Consider the following 19,281-nt stretch of genomic DNA (forward strand, 5'->3'; position numbering starts at 1 on the left):
TAACAATTGAGACAAACACGCCCAGCCCAACCAGACTGGGTTGATAACATCAGCCTGTCAGTGATAACATCTACAATGAAAAGAAGCAAATTAGGAGCTGCTACACTAAGAATTCAAAACCTTTAGTCTTTTCTACCAATACTGTCAGCTAGTCTATGAATATTAGATAAAAAAAATCTATTTTGCAAATATAAACTGAGCCTTCCTAAGCATGAACTTACTATAAACAACATACCCAAATATAAAGGAAGAATAACGTACACAAACACATTGCTTGCATTTTTATATAACTGCATATAGCAATAAAAAGGAAAAAGCACATCATCTACTGAAACAGAACATCCAGCTCCCATCTATTCAGATTGGTTCTTATTTTCCATTGTAAGAACTCTATCATGTTTTATAAAGAGGCATCATACCTCTGGAGTTTGTGAGATTAGTAATGGGTTTGTTTATAGGAGGCAGGACAAAGAAATGAAAAACAAGGAGCAGGGACTAAGCCTGTGTTAGAAGATCTGCTCCTCTGTGAGACATTCTTTTCTTAGGCTTTGGTCAGTACAGATATGGTAGTTTGTTGCCAAAACCCCAAGCATATTATGAGTGCTTCTTTCCAGACTTCTGTTACAGTGTAATCCTGCCAAGCATGCAAAATAAAAACACAACAGCAACAACAAAAACCTCTAAGAACAATACAAATCAGACAATACCCTCTAGGTTTCTTTTTGTTTCTATGCATAACAAGAAACTTTTGGCTTCTGAGAATATATGGAATTCTTTTTTTTTTTTTTTTTTTTTTTTCTACCCGACGTATTTATACAGAAATGTATTCTCGTAACACCTGAAAACTGATGTACTTTTACAGTCCTGTTCTAGCATTCAAAAACATCTAAATTCAGCAACATTAGTGAGAACAGGAAACTTGCAAACACCTTCACACCTGGAAGTTTTGATTAAAATCACTGTCCCTCTGGAAAGTACAGAAGGTTTAGCTGACTCAATTAATAGTTTATTCAAATGGGAAAAAAGTGAGTCAAAGAACAAGTCTGACAAGGTTATTTTTCTAATTTCTAACCATTTAATTGAGGAAAAAAAAAAAAAAAAGAAAAGGAGATACAGAAATACGGAGGATGAGATCTGCTAGTTCTGTAGCCCAGACATGAACAATTCAGCATTTTAACTGTGTAGTATAACTCCTGCATAGCAAATCAGTCTTGGCAGAAATTTGTTAAGTTTTATTATATTTAATTCTATGTATATACATCTAAATTTTTTAACTAATGAAACAAAGCACAAAATAATTCCTTAAGTCCATCTTAATTTTCTTTCAAATTCCAATAAAAAGGTAATTACAGAAGACTTTCACCAACAGCAAACTACAGAACTACGGGAAATTAAAACATACATAGAGCCAGAATTGCTTAAGGAGGTGAAAACAGAAGTAGTTCAGTCTTTTATGCAGGGGAAAAAAAAAAAAAAAAAAAAAAAAAAAAAAAAAAAAAAAAAAAGCTGTGTCATTTAAATGTAACAATCAATTGTAAATTTATTTATTTGGAAGGTTTTAACCAATGAGAACCAAAAATTGCTACAGAAAAGAAATGGTTCAAGGCAAAGGTCAAACACATTATTAAAAATCAAACAAATACAACATTACTGCTGTAAAACATGATGATTTGTTGATTTGAACCAGTCCTCCTTAAACAGTTTTATATATAAAGCTGCTTTTAATAGACAATTAGCAGACAATTGTGCACTCAAAAATTAATACAAGCTTCTGTATATAAGAAAAGATAAATATGTGAATGCTGTAACACAATGTTTAAACTTTAATTCCCCAAAGCAAGACAATGACGTTAAGATTGAATGCATTATGTTGAAAGTACTGATGCATACAACAGAGATTTATAATACTCTTGAACTGTATGAAAACAGTTATTTCCTCGAGGAACAGAACTAACCCTTTATTTACTTTCAAGTGAAAATCCCACCTTATAAAATCAGACAATCTTCAACTCCATAGACAGCATATTTCAGCCCATGGATACACACACATACCACTTAGCAGCAAGTTATTTTTAACCTTTGCTATAAAGACAATTTTAAAAATAAAAATTAGTGCCTTAATTTAGACTACTAAATGAAGCCAAACATAGCAATAGCTAGATTTTTAAGGTGCTGAGTACTCCAAAGAGATTAAGATGAAAGAAGATGGGCTGACCTGCACAGGTCAGACATCTGCATGCTGCTACTACTTTGCCACAGAGCCCTCTCACCATGAGAGCAGTCCACACACACAAAGGCACATCGCAGTTTGATAATGACAGAAGAAGCGTTAAGCAGCATCTCTTGTGCTGCTTGGCTCAGTGACTCTTAATTCATCACCCACTTGCTTCAGCAGCTGTAGATCAAGGTGAGCTCAGCTGTTGGAAACCAGCGAGCTCCACAACATCAGCGGCTGCTTGCGGTGCCGGCAGGTGTCACTGACGCCGAAAGGCTGCTGTGCTACAGGGGGAGAGCCTGCTGCCCCTGGGAGCAGCCCCTGCACTGGGGAAGGATGTAGCCCTGACCCTCTTCATACCTTGCCACTGACCTTACACACACCGATGACAACTATCAGTAGATTAAAACAGTCAGACGCTCTGCTTCTATCTTCCAAAGATACCCGGTATAAGTATAATTCATGGTCAATGCTTATACAAGAAGCGTCCCAAATCTCAGTAATTATTAGGTCAGTAGCTAGACGTAGGATATAAAAGATTCTATGCATTTAGCAGTGCCCTGACATCACAGCAATTCCCACAACACATCAGAAGTGAGGGGGTCTTGTTTTTGTTTCTTTAATTTAAAATAAAACCTTTTCACGTAGTCATGCTTTCAGCTACCAGAATTGCTATTGGATTTTATCTTTTTTTTTTTTTTTTTTTTGGTTGTTTGTTTTTTGGTTGAAGACTGAACATGTGCTTTACACTGTGCAGAACAGAATTTTGAATTTAATCAAGAAAACACTAATATTTTGAAGATATTATTTAATCCTGTGAATTTTTTGAGTTTCCAGTAAATGACAGCAGAACCAAGAAATGCTCCTTCTTTCCAGGAAATGCTAAGAAAAACAAAACAAAACAAAAAAACCAACAGCACTGATGGTTTTCTGATGATTTTAGCAAGCCAAGAGTGGCTTAAGGCGTGGTTCTCCTTTTCAAATATATGGGTGTATATTGCTGAACATCTTGTAAAAACAGCTACTAACCATGAACACAATGTAATTATACCCACAAACAATTTTAAAAGACATATAAGAAAGTACATTCAAAGGCCCACTGGACAAACTCCACCATGTTGCAATTCGCTGCATGAACTCAAGAAACCTTCCAACTCTGAGGACAAAGGTAACCCAAACTGACCTATATTTGCATTTAAATTCAACAAAGTTGTTTGCTAGGTATGTGGCTGTCATGTAGACTCCGTTCATTTCAACCCCAAGCTCATGCAAGACAGACTGACAAAGCTCAGAAGGCTGCCAAATTTTGTGCAGATTGTGAACACTATCACCAGAATTGACAGTTTTAATTAGAATACTACAAAATATAACCACTATTAAGAAGTTGAAATGACCCACATTTTCTAAAGAGGATCATAGAATGTTTTGGGTTGGGTTTAAGTGACCTTAAAGCCCATCTAATCCCAACTCCCTGCCATGGACAGGGGTGGTGTCCCTACCCCTCTGAGCAGACCAGGTTGCTCCCAGCCCTGTCCAACCTGGCCTTGAGCACTTCCAGGGGTGGGACGTTAACAGCTTCTCTGGGCAGCCTGTGCCAGTGTCTAACCATTCATACCTGACGTTGCCTGGCTTTTGTGTCTCTATACACAAAAATGGCACAAGCTCCATCCGTATGTTCTACCCAAGTTTCCTGATGCTAAAGCACTGCAACTCCCCAAACAGACTGAAGGCAGTGTAAAGCAGGAAACCACCCGGTAGGTGCCTCTGGTTGTGCTTTGAGCTGCAATGTAGCAGCTCCTAGCAAACACACAGGAGGGCGTACACCAACCCTTTGGAGCAAGTCTGCCAGGTCAGGTCATAAAGCTTGTTTTGGAGAGGTAGCAATGGAGTCAGCTTTCACTTGTATTCAGACAGTAGGCAGCACCAAGCTGCAAGTCAAGATCTTTCTGCAATTCTCCACTCAAAGAAAGGCTTGGAAGAGTTTATTCTTTGTCTCTGTCTCTCTTTGCTTCTGTAAGGGAACCATTCCCTGTTGAGGACCCTCTCCATTCTGTGTGCAACAGCTTCCCTTTGGGCAAAGAGGCAGCATGAGGTGTTCTGCAGCAATGCTTTCACCTCAGGCTGCCTAAATGCAGTGATATGACAACTATGCTGGTCTAAGAGCAACCTGTCAATTAAATTGCTGCATCATTCTTCTTTCTTCTATTCCCTGCTCCTGGCTGTGTGTTCCTGCCCCCTTCCCTGTGCTGAGACTCATTTGACCTCTCTTTGCGTCAGTGCGCACACAGAAAACCACTTGTCAGGTTAGTGAACTAAATGGACTCAACAAGAGGCCCGATGTGTGTCAGAAATGATGCAAAGGAGTGGATGTGTATGGGAGGAGGGGATACACCCTGAGGCTGAAAGCCTCTCTGGTTAGTCAAGCACCCAACAGGGACTAGTTCTATTTAAAATCCATTGAGGTTATGCACTAAAGTGCGAAGATTTAAATCTAAATGGTATTGCTTTGAATCACATACTCATTTCAGAGCTAACAGCACCTGCGTTTGGTTTATTTTTGCACTCATTTATAACTTTAGGTTAGGCTGCAGACTTGCTTCTCACTTTACCCAGCTTTCCATTTCTTTTACATGGAATTACTTGGGGCTACTTCTGATCTGTCCCTGGAAAAGCCACAGAACAGGATGCCTCGAGTGCTTCATGGCAGTAACTATGCTTCGCAAATGGGTTTAAACACAATCAATATAAAGACCTGCAGATCCTCACTGGAGCTTTTCCTCAGTTCTGCAGAATTTGTGCTTTACGAACATAACTGAACTATAAAAATTATATAAGTTTAATATAGTCTGCTTCTCCACTGACTAATTTTGTGAAGTAATTTATGCCTGCTCCAAATGGGTTCAGAATACTACCAACCATCCTCATAGGGTGCTGATTTATGAAGCACACAGGTGAATATATGTTACTGCAAGAAGTTGCAGATTCAGATCCTTTCTTTCCCTTTGCTGCTATTCAATTATGAGTGAAGTGGAGGCAAAGAGTTTAAATAAACCTAGTCAAGTATACATTGCCAAAGAGCACTACGGAATTCAAGAATTTAGTAAAACTTTCCCTGTCCTTGGGCTTTGTTAGTTTTTAAATTTGAGTACATCCCAAATCATGTAGCTTTTTAGACACTCATTTTCACTCTACTGTTTTCATTATTAAATCACTTCCTTTCAATATTGCAATTTATTATTATTATTATTATTATTTCTCCCTACGAGGGAAATGCTTGCTAACACCCTTTCTTTCTTAGTGTAAGGAATATTTCCCTTCCTTGTTTTTCACCCTTGAATGGATAACATAGCTTAGAATAGAATTTGGTAAGAAATGAAGCTGTTAAACAGACTAAAGACAACTTTTGGATTGTCTAGTTACTGTTAGTCTCCAAATTAATGAAACTGCTGCCTTATCCTGTTGAAATAATAGGATATGCACCAGTGCTCTGCTATGCTAATAAGCAAATTTTACAGTCATTTGTCCTATAAATAACCAGTAATTGATATCTCAAACTTTCAGTAAGATCTTCATATATATCAAAATAATCCATTATGAAAACCTTTAAAAGATAATGTTTTTAATAAAAAAATAAATAAAAAATTGAATATGACAAACAACACAGGCAATATAATTGCATGCTTTATTCTTGCAAGATAAAAGGTTTGCAATTTAGATGATTTGTCTTTAAAATGTTATGGTGAAAAATAAACCTAAATCACATTTTCTTTTAAAAGAATAAATTAACTGTTACCATCAGTATAAAAAAATGTATCAATCAATCCAAATTCTCTATTCCATGACATTATCTAGGATATAAAGCTGTTTTCATGTTAGTCTGTGATTTTATATTCCAACAAATGCTATTTGGGAAAATAAGATTGAAAGATGAAGCATGGAAGAAAATGACATTTTGTGTACCATCTAATTACCAATTATCTGCCAGTGGAACTAATCAAATTGTATAAATTTAGACTGCAGATTTATCAGCCAATTACCTTAGTGAACATGCTATGCCCCTCGTCAGTGATTCAACCAACAGTCCAAGTATTAAACAACTTACTATGGATATTACAGGCTTCTATTTTATTCAGGCAAACGCATCCCTAAGCACAATAAGTAAAAGCTGCTGTAAATTATAATATTACTAAAATATTACTATTGTTGTAAACATATTTTAAAAGTCTCTAGTATTAATTTAAGTTTGTTACTTAAGCTACATAAGAGGAGCGATTTCCAATACCGAATTAAAGCAAATTGAAATTGATATACTATGTTCTACAAAATCACACTTTTCATAACCTATGCTTATTATGCAGTTGTGCATCAAGTGATGAAATACAGCTAGAAACTGGCTTCTAAGTAACTATTCAGGCATTCATTTAGGTACTTAATTTAGATTAAGAAGAAATGATTTGGAAATCCAGTATATTGGCTCTTATCTGTGCATTATATTTTCTTATATATGAAAAGTCTTGATTAAAGGTAATTACATTTTCACACAACAAAAACTTTAAGTAACTCTTCAGAAATTCACTTGAAGAAAAAAAATCTGTTAGCCAATGTTGTTCAGAAATACATCTTAAAAGAAAATTAATGCATTTTCTTACTATTCATAAAACTACTCAATTATATAAATAATATATGCTGGTTAAAAGCACTAGAAGATCTACCCATAATGTGAATTTTCTATCATTTACCTGACCAATCCATTTCTAAATATGATTACAGAACTATCCCCAACTTTGCTGGAAATTACTATTTCCATATTAATGAAAGTAATAATGCCTTGTAGATGCTCAAACAAAAAATTAAGATTTAGAAGAAAAAATAAGCATTTAACTTGTACAATACTTCTTTTGCTGAAAGAGCCACTGACTGAATTACACGTGGATAATTCACAAATTTCTTATTTGAATGGGTATCAGATATAATACTAAAAGATATATTGGCTTGTGTTTAGTCTTTATTTTAAACAATTTCTTATGTGCCCAGAATTCATTTGAATATTACTGCTTCCTTAACAGCTTGTTACACCCAAACTTTGCTACAAGCATCTTAATCAGGCAGTGGTTATCCCATTCTCAAATACACCTGAAAATAACGGTATCTCCAATAAACAAGAAAACCTCTGTTAAAGCTTAGTCTAATTTTTCCCAAATAAGGAATGCAATCAAAAAAAAAAAAAAAAAAAAAAAAAAGTGTTTCATGGAAAGGCTAATATTTAAATTTTTTTTTTATTCTTTTTTTGGAAAAAAAAAAAAAAAAAAAAAAAGTACATTGCTTATGGTAACAAGTGGCTACCAGAAGTGGTTGTAGATGTGCCTACCTGGCACACAGTATTGGTCCTGAACTGAAGGTAGCAGATGACCTGTGTTTTCCACAGGCTTGGTGCTGCTAAGACATCAGACAAAATTAACTTGTCTTTCTCTTTACCTGAAAGAAGAACTGAGCTATAGGCCCTGCAGTCTGAATGGGAATGGCATACACATTAAAAGTGAGCTTAGGGAATTCCTTTTCTATTATTACCATGAACATAATATCTCCACATCTCTCTTCTGACAATATTGTCAGTAATAGTTTGTCTAGCTATAATTCCCCCTTTGGGAGCCAAGTACACAAAGATGACAGCTTTACAATTTAATTAAAGGCAACAACAGAGAAAATATAATAAAGTGAGTTTAAGATTTCACGAGAGTCAGACACAAAGGTAGAGATTACTGAGCATCTCATTGATAATGCACTGAAGCCATTTTACATTTTGGACAGAAAATACTCTAGAGCAGCATTCCCAGAGGTTCATACTGAAATGCTAAGTTTGGAGGCCACGTGGGTTTCTTCACCCTTTTGTACTGTATATATAGAGGAACAGGAGGCAAACATAATGCCTTTACGTCTAAAAAGGTGCATTCTATTGGTAGAAAAGCATTAGTAATATGACAAAAACTTAATATATAAGAAGTTTCAAGAACTTATATCTGCTGAGGATTTTGAATATTGGCTGCAATGCCAACCAAAATACAAGGTTTATGGTGATAACAAGAGGTGCTTGGTCTGTAACATTTATACTCTTTCTGCTTAACTACAACTGAGAGACATGAGGATATGCCTACTGGTCTTTTAAAAATAACTCAGGAAACCGTTTCTCTGAGACATACCCTTTCTCTAAGTGCAAGGCTCAGCAACAATACACAAAAAGAGAGACAGAACAGACTTAATGTATAATTGACAATTTAGGCTAAGGCATTTTACAGGGAAGGTAACTCTGTGCTGAAACACAGTTATCCCAGTAAAGACATTTTAAATAAAACAAATGAGTGCAGGGTAGAGGAGGAGGCTGTACCATGGGCTTTCTGAAAGGTAAGCAGGTGGTACGCTCATTTCCCAGGCAGTTACCTTTCCTAGCTCCTTGTCCACACAGGTACAGACCCAACAGCCACAACTTGAGTTAGAACTCTAGCACAATAAATTTAATTTGTAAAGGGTTGGCTGATTTTCAATTATTCCTCTTCTATCTCCTGATAATCTCTTGCTACCTTAGAGACAAATCTTTATATCTGTTTAAATCGGTTGGTCTTGGAGACAAAAATAAATTGTAACAAAAAAAAAAAAAAAAAAAAAATGCAAAAGCAAGGCAAAGCAAAACAAAGAAAAACAAACAAACAAACAAACAAAAAAACACTTTGGAGACTTGTGCCTGCCTTACTGTTTACCAGACATGTTTTGTGAGAAGCCCCTCTGACTCACTTGCTGCCATTGCTGAGCCACGTGGTTCTACATGGGAGGTAGCAAACAAGACGCAGGACTGCCCAGTCCCAAACCCCGACAGCAAACTCAGTCCCAAACTCAACTGTGTGGATTTGGAGGCACGCATGCATGGGGTTTGTAGAGCCACGATTTGGAGACAGGAGATGCATTTCAAGACTGAGCATTTCTACAACAGCTATGTTTTACACAGTTCATAGTAAGATGAGAAACAAAGAAAATGTATTTCCCTGCTTTTTATTTCTCATTAGAGGTTGCTACTCTTTTTCTGTATAAGATGCATTCTCACACCAAAAAGTTCGTCAGACATTACCTCAGTCACTACTGCTATGCCACTGATCACCATCATAACAACATTAGAGGAAAGCAGCTTCAGGACATAAATTGTGCCTTCCTTTCTGATTTTTTTTTTTTTTTTAAATCTGTGGTAAATGTCTGAGATACCATAAATATGGTAATTAATTAAAAATTATATGATTATATAATTAAAATAAGTATTTGCCAAATTCAGTATTTTTCACACACCTGTTGTCCTCCAGCTGTGAGATGCAGCAGTTGGCAGCAAATGAAAGTAGAGAAAGGCAAAAAGCCCTCCTGAGTAATAGGAAGAATGTCCATTAGATAAAGGGAAAAAACAAGATGACAAAGGGGAAATAACAGACTAGAAAGTTCAAGAATCCAAATTAGTGTTAACGGTTCAATTTATCTTGCATAATATTACAGTAATTGGATTGTGTCTATCATGCTGCTGTTGTGACACACTTGGTTTGCTCTCTTTGTTCCTGACATTTTCCCACAGAGACCACTGTTAGACGGAGATCACTTTTTCAAAGTCCAGCATCTGTCTTCTCCTTGCTACCATAGCTGAAACACATGCAGGAGGTTATAGTCATGTCTATCTGTGTGACTTGGATTGCTGTTCCTCACAAGACAGCAACATTACGTATACAAGATGAAGACATTCTCATATATTAATACTTTAAGACCAACTTAATGTGGCTATTAAGAATGCCAATGCAAATTTCCTTTCTTCGTCGTTCTGTCATCAGTATTGAAAGGTAAAGGAGTAATTTTCATCAACCACAGAAGACTGAATATAGGTCACGGTGAGTTCAAAGACAAATAATTTAAGAATCAGAGCCTCAGTGGAATGCATCAGAGGTAACACCAAGTAAATCACTGTGTCAGTATGACTGATTAAATATTAGCAAAGAATGTGAACTGATCTTAAAAAGAGAAAAAAAATAAGCTTTATATTTTATTATGCTATAAATATCTCTCCTGCCGTGCTACTATTACATTTTCCATTTTATTGTATTGACCTATGATAAAACTAAAATGTTTGCCTCAATAAGGTTAAGCAAATTTTAATTTAAAATCCATAAAGGTGAATCTCAAGTAGAAACAATGCACAGCTAGCCAACATTGTGTCATACTAATTCAAAATACTATAGTCTTTTCACATAAATGGAACCGAATAAACCCTGCAGTACATCCTAAACATCAAAAATAAGCACTGAATTTCATGTGATTTATGTTCAGGCAAAACTGTCATATATCAAGTGTAACAATCTCCCTTTATCTCATTGTCTCGATATTATGAAACAAAAAAGTTATTACATACAGACTGGATATAGCAACTAGGAAATGTTGATAAACAAATAGTAATGATAATAAAAAAAATCTTCCCTGAACACAGATGATGCATAAAAATACAGTTGATATTTCTGTGTTGTATATTTTTCAAAATTATAAGAAGTCCCTTATGCGTTTTAAACCTCAGTAAGGAGGGTCTTTTAATGTTCCTACTTCAAATTGTGAACATATTTGGTTTTTATTAAAAACATCATCTTCCAATAGTGGGAGAAAAGAGAAAGCATTCCAAGTTATAACTAAAAGAACACGACGAGTCACAGAAGAAACTGATTAAAGGAAGAAACTGCAATGACAAATATTCAAAACTTTCAGAATTCCAATATTTACAAAATAAGATTTTTTAAACACTACAGTTGCACGTAAAAGACTTCTATATTTTCAGAATTTTAAAGGCATATCTTAGATTATTAGAGTTGAAAGCCCCAACCTGCCGTTAGTATGAGGCCCAAAGGGGGATAAGGATGTTCCCCACTGAGCAGTATCTGGTCTAGGGAAGAGCAGTGGTGCCCTACCTAAAACTCTTGCCTAAAACTCAGACTGGGGTTTAAGCAAAGCCAGTGCCAGCACCGCAGTGAGTTTCCATTTCGGTCTCCAGATTTCTTACCGTGTATATGCAGTACCCATCCTGGAAGGGACTTGTTCAAACCAATGACTGTATGTTAGGATACTGCAAATACTACTTCAAAAGAAGTAGGAGAAAAAGGAAGGCAACACAACTGCAAAGTATCAAACTCTGTGGAGAATATTCCAGAAATTATGTCAAATACATTTCAGATATACTGGGAATGTCAATGCAGAGAAACCTTGCAGAAGAGAGGACAAGAGTAAGAAAAAGAATGGTGGACAAACAAACAAACACACACAACAGCAAACAAGGAATGGAATTAATCGACATGTCTGTACAAATAAAAGGATGTGTCTGCACCACTAGAGAGCAGAGTGGTTTGCACTCATATCGGAGACGTGAAGGAAGGGAGAGAGGAAAAATAGTGAGAGTAGTAAATGGAGATAGGACTGATATCAACAAGGTAAAGAAGAGCAGTTCCAGAAGATATTACTGGGACACATTCAGACAATTATTACAGTGATTCAGAGTAGAATGCCTTTCCTCATCTCACACAACTGATTATAGTAAAAATCCCCCCACCCCTTTTTTTTTCTTGAAAGAAGAGACAGGTTGGCTATAAATGATGAGCTGTCCCCTATAAACAAATTGCTTTTTCTTATACAAGCATCTTCATTACTTACCCAAACAAATAATCAAGGGAGATATTATCAGAAAACACCCTTTGTGAATTTCAATAGCTTAGAAAATAAGATATTTAAACAGGCTCCTCCTACAAGAGAGATCCTTAACGATCCAGAAATAGCAACCTCATCAGCTATAGAAAGGAGCAGCTTTATTGTCCAAATAAGCATAAACAAGGACTCCTTTCATTCAGCAGCATTGGTGCTGGTAAAGGCATCAAAATTCGTCTCACTCTATGGCCATCTCATGAGATTTCTGCAGCCTCAGGGCTGCAGAAACTAACTCTGTGCCTGAAGGTGGTGGTGCACATTAAAAACATGAGATGAACAGTAAGAGAAATGGAAAGCTTACCTAAGCTGCTATTAAAACTATTCTATAACTCTGCAACTCTGTTATTGGTTTATTTATACGAGCTGACCCGACTGGTTACAGCAAGCCTAATACCCTCTGGACATTCATCAATATGCTCAAGCTGAACTATTAACCTGAGTTATTTGACAATCTCTTGACAAACCAAACTTCTAAAGTCTAATCCAATATACAGTGTTAGAGTAATAATTGATCCACAAATTTCACTAAAACTTCACTCAGCGTCAACCTACATCCACCCTGTGAACACCTGTGGAAAGGCAAGATTACTGGAATGCTAGCTTTTATATTTTCCAATGATTATAAAACACATTGCTATCAGTGAGATAGATCTGAGTGACATTTAGAATCAGATATACAATTGAATTTGATTTTCATGTAAATTATGTTTACCTTTCTCAGTATGTGGTACTTAAGGAAGTAGTTCTAATACGTACTGAGGTACTTCTAAGTAGCATTTTTCACATACTGCTGACTTAGGTCACATAAGAAGACTACGTAGTTCTTGAAATATTTATATTACACATAAATAAATCATATAAAACTGACCTTGGACTGGTATAAAACTCATGCAATCTTTTCTATCAAGTAAAAGATACATTTAGTGATAATATTTGCATGGTGATTATTTATTCTTGGATAACTATGTATTCTGAGATCTAGGTGTAATTGTACACATTATTTAACTAGCTCCCATAAATGGTATGCAGATATCCTTCTATTTATACTTTTATGTTTATTTTCCTGTGTGCTGTGCTTAATCTCTGCTTCATGTTTTTCTTCTAACTACCCTTTAAAACATAGCAATGCCTGACAGCTTTGTGTCCTGGCAAAAAAATAAAACAAAACAAAACCAGACAAACAAAAGCCCCAACCACACACATACACACACACCAATCCTAAATGTATACAAATGAATATTTTTATTTAACCATAAAATGATGCCAGAAGCCCAACAGGGACTGAACACCGTGTTGGAACAAAAATAGTCCAGAGATACACTTCCAAAGTTGAGCACCTGCTGTAAAATAACCATCTGTGTTTAACTGTAATTTAATTATAGGTTCATTCCTTTTGTGTACACTGGAAGAATCTCATAGGTCTTCCCCAGTTGGTCTGCAATCAACTTCTGGCATTTTGCAAAAGCAACAGACATGTTCTCTTAATAACACCTGCTAACTTGTTTCTTTCCTGTTTCAGTAAAGGGCTTTGGGGATTTTACAATGGTGTTGCGAGGCAAAATAAAAATTGCTATTAAATCTGAGCTTTAAAAAAAAGCATTAATTAATCACCTGCCCTAGGAAGACAATATTATTGTTTATCAGATATACCATTTCCCTCTCCACAAAAGTAACTGAAGAACCACACAGCTGAAGATCTTTTATTATTATTTTTGAAGGGAAAAAATAAAAAAATCTGTATTCTCCAAAGATCTCCAAGCTACCACAGCAAAGGCAATCTATATTAATTGAAAACTGTAGAGTTCTGAACAATACCTCAAAGCAAATTGAAGTGCATAGACATTAATACTTGCTGAAACTAATCCTCCCTACTAGAGTTTTATTAGAATTAGATAGAAAAAAAACAAAACAAAACAAAACAAAAAACAGACTAACTTCTCATGGGCAGCGATCCCAAATTTAATTTTGGGGTGATTACTGTTTAACTATGACCAAGTCATTAGGCCAAATTATGAAAATATTAATGCCCAAAGTTAACTACCTAATAGAAGAAGCTTGATTTCAGAAGTTTTTTTTAGAAGTCTATTTAATTGACTATTTAAAGTAATTAATTACAAGGTAATGGATTGAAATGTTTTCAGTTTTCAGTGTATCCCTATATATCATGTAAAACACAAATAAATTGTTACCTAAGTCCCGGTGATGAAACTTGGTGGTAAGCAGTGCTGAAGCCCCTTAGAAGTCTTATAATAGCTAGTATTACAAAGCAGTAACCTCAGGGATGAGTGGAATCACACCTGTGTTCTTGGACTCATACATGGCCAAATCACAATATTTAAACAAGTTTCCCAGAAAGTTCAGCCACTAGCTGCCCCATCGTCAAGCATTTACATCGACAGAGAATGGAATAGATAGGAGTAACAGAGTGGGTTCGCATTTTCTGTGAACAATAGCTCACATATCAGGACTAGCATGGTATAGAAAACTCTATTCTGCCAAAGAGGTATTCTATAAACACACAAGCAATAGAAATCAGTGAGCCTGGAGCTGGGAATGCCATTTTTGTAGTTTTTATGTTTATGCATTGTATGATGTGTCAACATGTCTGCTGGTGCAAGGTGGTGAGTGATTGCCTTTCCTTTTTTTTTGTTTGTTTTTCCCTTCACTTATGAACTTGTTTTTACCTTGTCCATATTCACCCTACTGATCCTCCCTCCTATCCTTCTGGGCGGCCGAGGTCAGTGAGTGACAGGGAGGGGGCTTAGCTGTTGGCTGGGGTCAATCCACCACAGAGCTTCTGTATTTGTACCTTGCAGTTGTCCAAGTGATTGCCATCTCAGTGCAACAAAGCATTTTCCTATACATCTTCTGGAAGAGGAATATTTTGAAGAGAAACTTAGAAAGGAGAATGCTGTCTTGGCAAAACTTAAGAACAGTTCTGATGTATGGAGCAGCATCTAAGACAAGCCTAAGGCAAGTGCAAGAGAGCAGTGCAAAACAGCAAAGGGAACAGGAGTACAATCTGCCAAACTCAAAACAAACAAAAAAAAGTTGGACTGAAAAACAGTGGCTCTAAAGCAGATGAAGGGAAGGGTACTTAGAGAACCAGCAGCATTGTCATCTCTTTTGTGCCTGATTTTTAAGCATCTGTCTGAAGAGACCAAAATACGTACCACTTTGAGAAAGATTACTGACAACCAGACTGGCATGCGCCTTTCAACAAACTCTCTCTGAATATGGAGGCTGACTTGCAAATGCGCTGCAGTACCAAAGCTTCCCTCATGTTCTGTGGTATCTCTACCACAGATTAGGACAAATTCTTAAATCCAGGACACAGAGTTTAAAAATAGAAAAAGAAAATTATTTCAAATGTGCAAGAAGTGATGCTGCCCATAGAAAGAAGGGTCTTGTCCTTTCTGTTGAGAAACAGAAGCTATGGCATTTGAGACACTCATGCTCTGAAAGCAATGAGATGGCAAAGACTCATTAAACGGGGACAGGAGATCGATGGCACTCAGCTTCAAGGGCTGCCATACCTGCTTGCCAGTTCTGCTAACAGATGTAGGACCAAAAGAACCAAACAGCTGCAATTCTAGAAATGGTTGCAGATTGTGTGGTCAGGGTCAAGGGAGAACAAGCTTAGGTGGTGGAAGAAAGAAGAAAACACTAAAGTGTGGTATATAGTGTGGTATAAGTCAGTACAGGGTGACTGACTCCATTCATGTAGGGAGGAGCAATGTAGGGAGGATTCAGTTTTTGGTCATCTGAAATGTGGTTTCTGGGTTGGCTAGTCTTTTTAACCAGTCCGTATTTTAACTTCTAAGTTGTTAGTTCAGGATTCAGAATGTACTAAACTGAAATCAGAGTCCCACCCACTGAGAAAACACAGCAAAAGGACCTCCTGGATCATCAATTTCATTCCCATGTTATCACAGGCAGCTGCTTTCATCACTCCAAAAAAGAGCCATTTCATTTTTGCTGCATGTGTTAATAGCATGTACAGCAAGCCTAGCAAGCAGAATCAAAGGGTGGGAAAAGTCTGGACATTCAGAACCGTCAAGGGATGTGTCAGATTAGACATTTTACAGGTTGGGACATGAGTAAAATATATCTGACAGCCTTGCTGGCTGCTGATGACACCTCTGGCATTTACTACTTTCTGCAAGGCTATAAGCTCCCAAGGGACCATTAGAATAAACAGAAAATCTTTTTCTGAAAGAACCCTGAAGACACAGAGGAGGAGTTTGAAGGTTTGTTGTTATTGTTTTTAAACTTCTAACCACACCTCCCCCGTGGATTGTCTGACAACATAATTAGGGGGTTTTGTTTTTTTCCCCCTCATTGTCCTCCTAAAATGCATCGTCCAAAAATGGACTGCAGCAAAGGCTATGAATATAACTGAACTACCTGAAAATTATAGAAGGTGTTCACAGCTCCAAATTTCATTTCTTTCTCCCATTTTTTTGTTCATCCAACTCCTTGACTTAAAGATGTCTGTGGCGAGTTCTGCCTTTCCCATTAGCATAATTGGCAAATACAGATCTACTCAAAAGTATTTTTTAATACAGTCTGATCTCTTGCTCTGGCAACAAAGCTTCTTTAGCACCAAATAAAAGCAAGGAACTGGCAAGACAAAAAGAAATGATTACATTGCTCTGAGAAGTAGTAAGCACCCCACCAAAAGCTTGCTGCAGTCTCTGAGCCCATGGAAGATGTGTTGATACATTATAGACAATAAAGGATTGGCCATGAGCTGTGTTGGAATACTAGTCTAAGTGTATTACCACTCCTGTCACATTTCTATTCATTATTGTGCCATTATTGTGTTTACACTTTCTACTCCTTTTGCAGAAAGGAAAACCAAAATGTCACCAGAACTTGTGAAAAGTCATGTCAGCATTATGATAAGAGGAACTGGGTATTAAAAATGGGCAAAGTACAGTCCTCAAAATCATCTGGGGACACATCTACCAGATATTTGTAAGGTGTAGTCAAGATGAAGGAAGTACTGAGAACCCCAAAGCCATCACTCTTAAATCAAGTGAGCAAGGTTCTATCATGCAGCATTGAAGGATTACTTCACTTTGGCCAGTTCTTTGCCTATAAGCATATACTCACAAATCTAACCAAGGTAAGAGCATTATTATCAGTTCTATTTGCTCTGTTTCAGATCACCTTTCTCTCTTCAGAAGAAAGGAAGAGTCCAATGTGATAATTGTTACAGCAGAGTAAATAAATAGACATCCTGGTTTGTCAGTTCTAGGTGGAATCCCGCTCAGAACTGTGTTGTCAGTAACAAGCCCTACTGATATTTTAGGTCACAGTCAAATTCTGCCATATGACATGCTACAAGTTCCCACCGAAAAAAGGGAAACCAGAACGCCACATGGAGGGTTTCAATTCTGGTCTGTTTAAAACAGACTTGCAAAAGCCAGCATCCAGACTGAATGCATACAAAAGCTCGCGGGGGCAAGTACATTATGTTATATACTGTTCAAAAGTTTACATCACTCAGAAAATCTGCATTTTTTTTTTCATTTTTTTTTTTTAATACTATTGATACCTAATGATTTGGGGAATTCTGTGAGTGCCTCAGAAATACTGCTAGGAAACTGATTACACTTCTTTCTGTAATGTGTAGAGAGATGTGAAATAAGAATTAATGTTTGAAGCAATGGATTTTTCAGATATACGTGACTAATGGTGATGTACACAGTAGTACTTTGTCAGAGAAAAAAAGAAATGAGCTTGAGTGAATGTTAAGCTTATCAGTGAAAAAAGGTACCAGTGTTAAAACATAAATTATGTGATAAAACTGAGTGTAAAATTACCAAATGTGATAACAGTACACAAGAGTTTCTTGAGTTTAGTATTAAAATATTGCATATGGATTTGTGATAATTGTGAGGTATGCATGAAAGAACAGAGATTTATTACCGCTTAGGAAGGCATTACAAATCCCTCAGCCAAACATTTCAGTTACCTGGCAGTGGTTTACATATTTTCCTTTTAAATTATAAAATATAGAGAGAGAAAGGCATCAGAAATTTAGCTTCTGATTGGCTTTGCATTTGACTGGCACATTTATATGGGCCACATATAAATGGAAGTTGAGTTGTGGGAGAACTCCGCTCTTCTTGTAGAAGAACCACAACTCAACTATGGGGAAAAGGAAAACAAAAACAAAAAAATTCTCTGACTGTAATAGATGTGCTGTTTTCTGATAACTTATTTCTTCTCTAAACTTCAACTTTCTACATTAATCCATCCATTTAAATTTATTTTTAACCATAATCATTTACCATCTTTTACCACTTTACTTGCTGGAATGTCTTGAAGTTTTAATTTAATTCAAAACCCAATGTATGCATGTAGTGGCTTTACTACTTGCAGTAACCACCATCTGAACCAAGAGCGGGATATAGCGGAGAAGAAAAAGCCAAAACCTGCCCTAAAGCATTAAATCCAGCACTGTGTAGCTGTAGCTGATTGGCACTGAAGGGGATATGAACACTCAACAATTTGCAACACCCATCTGTGCAGAGGCCTGAGGAGGATCTCAATTCCCTCCATTCTTTATTTTAAAAACCTGTTCATATGCAAGAGCCATCACTAGTGTGCCATGGCATCCTCTCACTCCCAGAGAAGCGTGCATACAGGGAACAGGTTGGTAGAAGCAACACTTGAAGTCATGATTTCAGCCGCCCAGCATATGGCTCAAAACAGCAGAATCCTGTGTGTCCCCTATAGGTCTAAGCAGCACTTCTAGAGGCAACAGAACTGGGTACGGCTTTTACTCTGGGTGATTTCAGAAGTGCCAACTGAAAACTGAATGTTTATTGTTTATATTATACCGACATTCATTATACTGCTGTTCTCACAGGTTTTTCGTGCCACAGGGTTTTCCCCAGAATGTCTACTGGCAGAGATCTCTCAGCTGTCATTTTCCCTCTAGACAGGGAACAGTCTAAAGTTGCCTGTGGGAAAGCAATTTTACTTATTATATACTTATAAAAGTTCAATCTTATATGTAATCATCAGGTATTCAAATTTCACAATGATTTTCCCCACTGTAAACAATATTAATCCGTGCTTTAATGCTAGTTCCTGTTTAATTATGTGTAGCTTAAAATAACTTCTGAAACCACTTTCTGTTTATAAAAACATAGTGTTGCATACCAGTACACTCCAAGCGGAACAGTTGCATCAGTTTTCAGTAATTATTCATGGCTTGCTTACCCAGTGACTCCCAGCAGATACTTCAAAAACAGCTACAGAAAATCATTGAATCAAATCACTGGATGAAA

General features: G+C 36.7%; 2 long non-coding RNA genes across 2 annotated transcripts in view; one reads left to right on the top strand and one right to left on the bottom strand.

Moving 5' to 3' along the window:
- LOC118170736 overlaps positions 1–19,281 on the bottom strand; it is a 319,869-nt gene that overhangs the window by 245,416 nt on the left and 55,172 nt on the right. The gene's annotated exons all lie outside the window — the stretch shown is intronic.
- Positions 1–19,281, top strand: part of LOC118170737 — a 120,871-nt gene that overhangs the window by 46,348 nt on the left and 55,242 nt on the right. The window lies entirely within an intron of this gene.

This window comes from Oxyura jamaicensis, chromosome 8 (assembly GCF_011077185.1).
Source record: "Oxyura jamaicensis isolate SHBP4307 breed ruddy duck chromosome 8, BPBGC_Ojam_1.0, whole genome shotgun sequence".
Lineage (NCBI taxonomy): Eukaryota > Metazoa > Chordata > Aves > Anseriformes > Anatidae > Oxyura > Oxyura jamaicensis.